Raw genomic sequence first — 9,059 nt, 5'->3', positions numbered from 1 at the left:
CGGGCGGACCGTTAAAGATTGCAACACATACATCTCCCAGAAATCCTGTAAAATTCATCCAATCAGAGGACGACTTCGACATCCGCTGAAGTGTTTCCAGAATACTGTTCCATATGCATCAGAGGTTGTTAAGGGGCGGTTTCCTGGACAGGGCTTATCCTAGTCCCAGACTAAAATGTTTGAGCTGCTTTCATTTAAAAACACCTTGTCCTGTATCATTTTAACATATCGTTTACATTGTTTTGTCTTAAGGTGCACACATAGTGTTTTTTGTAAGGTATGTCTGTAAAAACGTCTTAAATGACCTAATATTAATAAGGCCTAGTCCTGGGTTAACCTAAACCCTGTATGGGAAACCGCCCCTATAGGCTTAAGGACAATAATAACTTGTCATAGTTTTGCTGGTTACTGTGGTACAAAACAGTACAGCAACCCAGTGCTGTTGGGTTCTTTTCCTACCAGCACATCTCATCCAATCAGATTGGAAGACTGGAATGAACTGTTAACCCTTTATTTATTTATTTATTTTATGCCTAATAACATTTTGAATTGAAAACAATTGTGTAGCTACAAAAAAAAAGAATAAGGACACAAAGACTCACAATATCCATATGCATCTAACTAACCCACACTACTATTTGTAATGTCCATTGGGACAAACTGGATCTTATTGATCCTAAATAGATTTGCAAACAATTTGTCTCTGTCAAAAACAGTCATTAGCTCATATGCAATGGTTGAGTCTGTAGCCTTTAATAACCCAAATCTTGGCAAATGTGTCTGGTAAGCAATGTAATATTGTTTGCTAAAACAATGAAAATGTTAACATAAATACAAAAGTGTAATGGGTCTTCATAAAAAAAAGTTTTTTTATTTATTTAAAACCTTAAAATAATGTATGTTATTTTATCCAGCCCTGTATTTCACATTTAATTTTATAAGTAAATCTTTATGTATCATCTTTCATAGTGATTTCTTCTATTATGTATTTTTGTGATTATACAGTTGCATTGTACTTTCCAGCGCATGCTAAAGAGCCCTTCTTAATACTCCTGTCAGAGATATAATGCTGTGAGAGGAGAGTACCTGTGGTGTGACATACGTGTAACGCCTCAGCTGCTCCACTTACACCTCCAGATTGGAAAAACAGTGGGTGAAATGATCAATGAAGGTGCTGATCAATTGTGCCTTCTCTTTTTCTTATTCACTGCTGAGGAACCCACTCCACTCTTGACGTAGCACTTTTTTGCAAACTGGGCTTCCTGTTTTCATTATTGTAAGGCCAGAGGAGATGGTTGATCACTCTTCTGGGGACTCAGAGTGGGGCCAGCATCCATCACTCGTCCTGAGGACCTGCCAGCGTGAGTCTTTTGATGAATACTCTGTCACGAGAATGATTAACATAGTACAGATTAGCCTTTCTAACCTAACTAGACCTGCCACCTCTCTTTTAAAGGGTAATGGCTAGGAATCATCAGTTCTTCTTCCTCATGCTTATTGTCATCACAGTTTGAGAAGATAAAGGTTTGTTCTGAAGCACAGTGCACTGTCAAAAAAAAATAGTGGAGAAATGGTACCTAGCTGTCACCGGGGCGTTACCTTTCAAAAAGTACACATTTGCAGATTTTGGTACCAAATGTATATATCTAAATGATGTGTTATGAATAATAAAAAATGCTGGGTTATTCAACCATGCATTGAGTCAAAAAGGGACAATCCCAGCCCTTGGGTGAAAATTAACCCAGAAAATGTTTATATTTGACCCAACAATGGGTTAAAACAACCAATCATTTTGTGTTGAAACAACAATGTATATGTTCATTTACAACCTAATGGGTTAGGTTTGTCCCATTTGACCCAATGCTGGATTGAAAATAGAGTGTATAGGACCTTTTTAAAAGGTACTGCCCCAGTGACCTCTTGGGACCGTTTTTTTCTAAATCTAAATGTATTCTCAAAATTGTTAGAGTTTAAATAATGACATCACCACAACAAACAATTTAAATTGATGGCCTCTTGTGCAATTTAAGAAAGTTATTTAGTTTGATGCGGATCTTACTTCAGCTCAGATTGCTTGTTGTTTGTCTACTACACTCTACGAAATATTGGGTTGTTTTAATCCATGTTTGGGTCAAATATGGACAAACCTACACTGTCAGAAAAAAGGGTAAAGAAGGTACAAACTTTTAAAAGGTACAAAAGTTGTCACTTGGGCGGTACCTTTTAAAAATATAAGTTTATTTATAACTCAACAGTTGGGTTTGTCCATATTTGACCTAACCATGGGTACCACAGTATAATAAGAGCCATTTTTCCTTTGTATTTATTTGAACATTTTCATTGTTTAGCATTGATTGTTTGAAAATCTTTAATATTTTAACATTAAATTGCTTACCAGACAAATTTGCTAAATATTTCGAAGGTAAATCAACTTGGTCAGTCTGTGGGTGATTCTCACGAAAACTTGGTTTTAAAAATGTCAAGCATGAAAATGTAAAAATTGCTTAAAATTTTTTTTCCCACCAGACATTGAAAAACAAAGTCTGGAGTAAATGGGACCATTAATTTAAAAACTTTTACTTATCATTTAACACTTTTTGTAACATAATTTAAAAAATTAGTCCTAAAAAATCTCATTACCGCAACAGTCAGTAAACATCAACACTGACATATTTTCAAAATGACATGACAAACCTGAAAGAACATAATTTGGAGATTCTGCATGCATTTAAAATCAAAGTATTATGCTTCTATTAATTAAATTAACATTTAATAAGCATCTGTTGCGGTAATGATAATCAAAATGTCGTGCATTCTGACAAGACAATATTTCAAATTAGCTGTAAAAAAAATGATCTTACCTGGTAGCCATCTTGAAGTAACTGGTCCATGTGCTTGGTCACTCAAAATCAAACTTTATTAAAATTCTGTATGTGTGCTTAAACTGTTCTCAAAAAGTGTTGCGGAGGATGAGAACATCAGGCATGGACACATCATTTTCCTTTTTTTTCCATTATTATTATACATGAATATTCAGTAAATATTTTTTCTGTCATCTAAAGTAGTCTAGCAAAACATCCATATATTTTTTTTCTTAATATTTTTGTGTTAATTTGATTAAATTACAACATAATGCATGTTCAAACACAGCCGGACACATTGCGGTAATGAGAATTTCAGCAGAAAATGAGATAAAATTTACAATTATAAATTCTTATGTTGAAATCACACATTGTGCAAGGTAGAACACAGAATTGTTTTAATTCTGATGCTTTTTAATGTTACTATATTACACATTTTAAAGCTAAAATCATTAGTGCCGTGGTGTTTCAATGGTTTCGTGAGAATCACCCCTGTATGCTTATTAAATTATAGTCTTTTGTTTTCGCAAAACCCCTAAGGACTGATATAAAGTTATTTAATCCAATAATATGGTCACACATAATTATGTTTCAAATTGTCATCCTGTTAATGTATTCTTTCGCGTGTTTAAATTTTGTATTAACTAAAAAAAATTATAACTTTTTTGTACACCTTAAAGGAAAAAAATAACACAGAACAATTGATGTCTAAAGAAAATAAGGAGAGAAAAGATGTATGCTATATTGTCTGATTTATGATTCTGCTTTTCTCCTGGTAACAGTTGTGAAGTTGTGGGTTTATCACATGAACTTCTGAACCCATCATTTTAACCGCTGTGTAAACACATAATACAAACAGTTCTGATACCATGGTAACACACATCTTATGTGTCACAAAAAGACCTTGGTAATACGTTGAATTCATTGGCTTTCTAAATATTCGCTGATGGTGTTACAAAAATTTCGAGTAAAAGAATACAATAGAAAAATAGCTTTACAGAGACAATTGCACATTTATATAAAAACTCTAATTGACACTGTGTTATATTTTTTATAATTTTATATGTAATTTCAAAGTAATTATGTACGTTCATGTGAGAATTCAACATTATACTTTATAACACTAAACATCTTCTTTCAGCAATGTCCTTGTGTTACTTTGCATTTGGTCAATACAATCTCATGGCAATTTGTATGAGGTTGCTATTTCATATTAAATCATACAACCATTCATCACAACACAAATCATTAAGTGACTTCTCTTCTGAGGGGCACATATTCAAAATATGTGGTCGGAGTGTCATGTGTGTTGCTCGTCATGTTAAAGTGCACCTATTTCATTGCTAAAAAAACAAAGTTATTTTGAGTATTTGGTATAATACAATGTGTGGTTTATGGTTAAAAAAAAAATTTCCACATACCGTACATTTTTGTAGCTCCAGATATCCTGCCTTTTTTTAACTGCTCTAATTTTATACAAAGCTCATTGATCTGAAAAGCTCTGTGTCCATGATTGGCCAGCTAATCTGTACATTGTGATGGCCTGAATACCTCTGACGTAAGCCGGAAATGTGACGCTCCTTACCATGTTTGAAAGATTTGGTTGCTAACAGGAGTTAACTTACAGGCTGTGAGTCCAAGCGGGAGGAATTATGATAATGTCGGTCTTGTCTACATCACCAATCTTAGGAAGTAAACTGTTGCCTACAATCCGTGTGTTTGTTGTAGTCCAAGAAAAGAGATTTACGTTGGAAACGATAACTCGCGTCATTGTTTACTTTGGGGTTTGTACTTTTGCATATCATTAACATGTACTAATACTTACACACCAAAGAAAATGTAAAATCGTGAATCAGATGATATGCTCTTTAAAGTATGTGTTTGTTGCGTCATGTGAACCGTGTGCACAATGCGTCATTTCAAAATAAGTGCCTGCTGCACACGCATTGAAAGGATTATGATAAAGAGACGCTCACGTTCAAAAAATACTCGCAAGACACTAACTTAACACTAAACTCTGATTACTCATTTTATCATAAACCTCTGCAGCAGACACGTAATTTGAAATGACACATGATGCACATAAATGTACACACATATGACGGGCTAAAGACATATTGTGTCAAGCTACGCATCGTGCGCCCTCGAAAAAGTCACCGGCCGCCACAGATTTTTTTTAATGATCTAATGATCGAAGTTTTAGTATGATTTACTTTCAAACTCAAAAAATTCATACACATAAAATATGTACGAATTCCTGATATCAGGCTGGTCTGATCTAGTTATAATGTTTAGCTAAATGGTGCGAAATGATGACTTCCATGTAAGGGGACCCGCAGTATATGTAAATAAAAACGAATTATTCTTCACTGTAAAAAAATTATTTGTTGGTTCAACTTAAAGCAACACTATGTAGTTTTGTTTACCTTTAAATAATGTCTCTAAAATTATTTCACTGATAGAACAACTTTTAACTGGACAAATTGTACTGTTGCTGCAACCTGAGCAGCCTCCTACCTGCTACAAGCACACTCTGAAAGTGGCGGTGGAGGGTAGAGCACACAGCCCCACCCCTCCCCCTGTCTGCTACCAGGCACTGTTGCGCTTTTCAACCACATGGGGGAGCTGTAAGTCATTTTTACATAGAAACTACATAGTGTTGCTTTAAAAAAGTTAACTGGTTACCCTTAAAAAATTTTGTTAATTCAACTTAAAAAAAAATAGTTGATACAACAATTTTTACACAACTTTTTGGAGTCAACTAAACATTTTAAGTTAATTCAATCTAATATAAGGCAACCAACTTAATTTTTAGTTGAACCAACAAGTAGTTTTTTTTCAGTGTAAAGTAATAAAAACAATACAGTTTATTTTGTAAGGTCTTTATATAACACTAATTATATATGTATGTTTATAATAATGCATCGCTAGAGATCCTTCTAAAAGGTACACAGTGCATATTTAAGTCTATAGACGGTTTCAGCAGTAACAACATAAACAAGCGGCTGTCGTGGTCCGCACGTAACTTCCGGTAAACTCCGCTAAGAAAAAATAACAACAAAGTTCTTTAAATGTAGTTTATTTATATAACGAGTAATAAAACAACACATAGATTACCTAGGAAACCAAAACATTTGTTATTTTTGACGAGGCATTTGTTCAAGAGATCAGTTTAGCAACTAGTCAGACCATTAAAAAAACTAAACCGGAAGTAAAGTTCGGATCCAGATGTGTATCGCGTCAGCGCACGTGCGTCCGATGAAACCGTCTATAACTTAAATGTCTTTATACAGCAAGTTACAGCAACTCAGCACTGATCAAAAGTCAAAATAGTAAGTTGAAATGACTCGTAAAGCCAATTTGATTGACAATTAAACAATGTAAGGCAGCAAAATATTTTTTACAGTGAAATTTTCCTTTATCTGATCCTGAGTCAGCAGAATATTCAGAAAATAATTGAAACCTATCAGATATGAGGCCATGCGTGTATGTAAATTGGATTGTATATTTAAAAATGTATTTTATCTTCTCAAACTTCTGTACCCTTAAATAAACTTTGATTGAAAATAAATTATTTTTGTTTACTTCGGACAACTGCATTTTGCAAAAACTTACCAATAAAATTAAATTCAACATGAAATCATGATCCCTGGGGATCCTTCGTTGTGAAACCTGACCTGTGTTCATTGGTCCAGAAAGCTTGGTTTTATTATGGGAAGATTTCAGTGGTGCCACCTTCTTACCATTCTATTGTGTATTTAGAGGGGGAAAGGATTATGTGGTCATGTTTAAAAAGCTTGGGGAAACAACTCCCCTTTGCAAAATGCTTAAATGGCGGCCATAGAATGAGATCCTGCTTTTTTCTGCATTAGAGAGCGCAGGACTATACTCTTCAGGTTGCTTTAGTCACCTGGTGTCTTTGCCACCCAGCAGGACACGCTTTCATCTTTTGTTGTTGAGCAGGGAATGGGCGGCGTTTTGCCATGCAGCTGGTTTAGACCGCCAGTTCCCAAACCTCCCCTCTACCCCATGCAGCCAAACTAACCCCCCAATAACTAGCCATCAAATATTATTCTGAATGCATTAACAAATCCAATAAACATCAACTGGGTTCTTAAAAACACCGGTCCAAAAAGTCCACCATTATGAGCCAACATATATTTACAAAATCATAATTCCATCCATTCCATAATAAGTAGAAAAAATACAGTTTTTTCTTACAAGTAACAGAATTTTTCCCCTGCTCACGTGACACTATAGCAGCATATCTAAGGGCAACTAGCTACGGATACAGAATGTGGGACTCTTTATTGGATAAGTGGAGTCCTTTTGTGCTTTTGAACTGCAGATAGCCCGTTGGGATCTTAATCACTGGCTTTTGGAGGTAACCAGTGTTCAGAGGCTAAAGGATAAAGAAACCACCGCCATTCAAGAAGCTGTTGATCTAGACCTCATTGTTCTCACCACTATGGCTTGGGCAAGCAAGGTAAATAAATGGCAAACAAAGGGCGGTGCTTCACAGAGAAGCAGGCTCTGTGGGGGGCTCACGTCCTAAAACCAGGCCGAGGCCCTCACCCTCCATTATGAGCGCCAGTGATGTTCGCACCTATGAACCGTGTGTCCCACTGTCCCCTGTCAGACGATCTCTCATAGGGACTCCAGTGTGGAAGACAATTAGTGATAACTACACACAGAGGAATACAGCTCGATAACAGCTTATGTGAAAGACGCTTACGCTGTGTCCGAAATTGTCCACTTCCATACTATATAGTAGGCAAAAATAGTATGTGAAGCAAGCAGTATGTCCAAATTTAAGTAAGAGTACCCGGTTGACCTACTTGTACTGCTTTTGGCTATATTTTAAGTGTGCTCTCAATGGGTACCTACTCTCCTGTGAGGCCACATACGTCGCTGAATTAAAAGCATACTGTTTTCACAATAAAGCATTCGGTACTAAGTACTTATCTAATTTAGTATGTGTGGTCACAGTATGCAGTTTCGAATGTAGCTTTAGATTATGGTTTTAGCACGCTGAGAATGCCTTATAGGCAACCCCTATCATATCATCATATAAAAGGCATAATAAGTGATTATAGGTTGAGTAATAGAAGTAGTACATAACTATGAAGCCTTTATTTGTCAATTAAGTTCTTTAGCTGATTTCAATGGATTAAGCGGTGCCATCTGGTGCAAGTACCAAAGAGGTTGAAGATCACAAATATGAGTGCCAGAAAAGTCATGTGACCAGAGACGCCCCACACACTGGCATGTCAAAGAAGTGCAATGATGACATCTTTTAAACTAATGAACACACTTCCCAAATGGCAGAAAAAAATTTGCAAAGAACGACAATTCAGTTTTTTACCAAGCCGTCTAGTTGAGAGCAAACAGATTTAGATGGACCATGATGGAGGGCTGAGGTAGGCCGTGCTCCAGCTCCTGTGTTTAAGGCTGGAAGGGAATGAGCACAAGAAAACACTGCAGCACCATGGGCTCCTCAGAAGACACACTTGTGTGGTGGTGTATGCGTGGTGTGTGGCCCACAATAAAACATCAGGTTTGCTATTTTGCTAAAGCAAGCATTACTTACATTTTTGCTCATACTTATCAACTTGTTTCTCACCATTTGTGCTACAAGTAATACCTGAAACTACGCAAGGAGAAAGTGAGTAAAACCTTCAGTTTTGATCTTGATTATAAAAATCAGGCAAAAATACTGTATTTTCTGGACTATAAGTCGCACTTTTTTCATAGTTTGGCGGATCCTGGAACTTAAGTTCAGGTGTGATTTATAAGTCAAAATTATTTCATATGAATCAAGAGAAACCATAACCGTCTACAGCCGCAAAAGTCCGCTCTGTGCAGCTCCTGTATTTATGTAATTCAATGGATTCAGTGATGCAGAATGACTTCAGGACCTTTTTGAACTTGATTTAGCTTGTTGTGTTAATTTAGCCTATTCAGCCTCCCAGGTATGTCCTGTATGCTATTGTGTATCGTGGTAAATAACGGTTTATGTTACTTTAACATGTACGGACACCTATTCAGCCTGCTGTTCTGTGCTATTGTTTAGTTGAGTAACTTGCCTTTCCAGATTAAATGTCTGTTCTTCAGCTTGGATTTTGTGAAATAATTTTCTAAATAAATTCAACGTATGGTCCAGTGCGACTTATATGTTTTTTTCCTCTTCAAAACGCA

This window comes from Misgurnus anguillicaudatus, chromosome 16 (assembly GCF_027580225.2).
Source record: "Misgurnus anguillicaudatus chromosome 16, ASM2758022v2, whole genome shotgun sequence".
NCBI lineage: Eukaryota > Metazoa > Chordata > Actinopteri > Cypriniformes > Cobitidae > Misgurnus > Misgurnus anguillicaudatus.
This window is presented reverse-complemented; position numbering follows the sequence as displayed.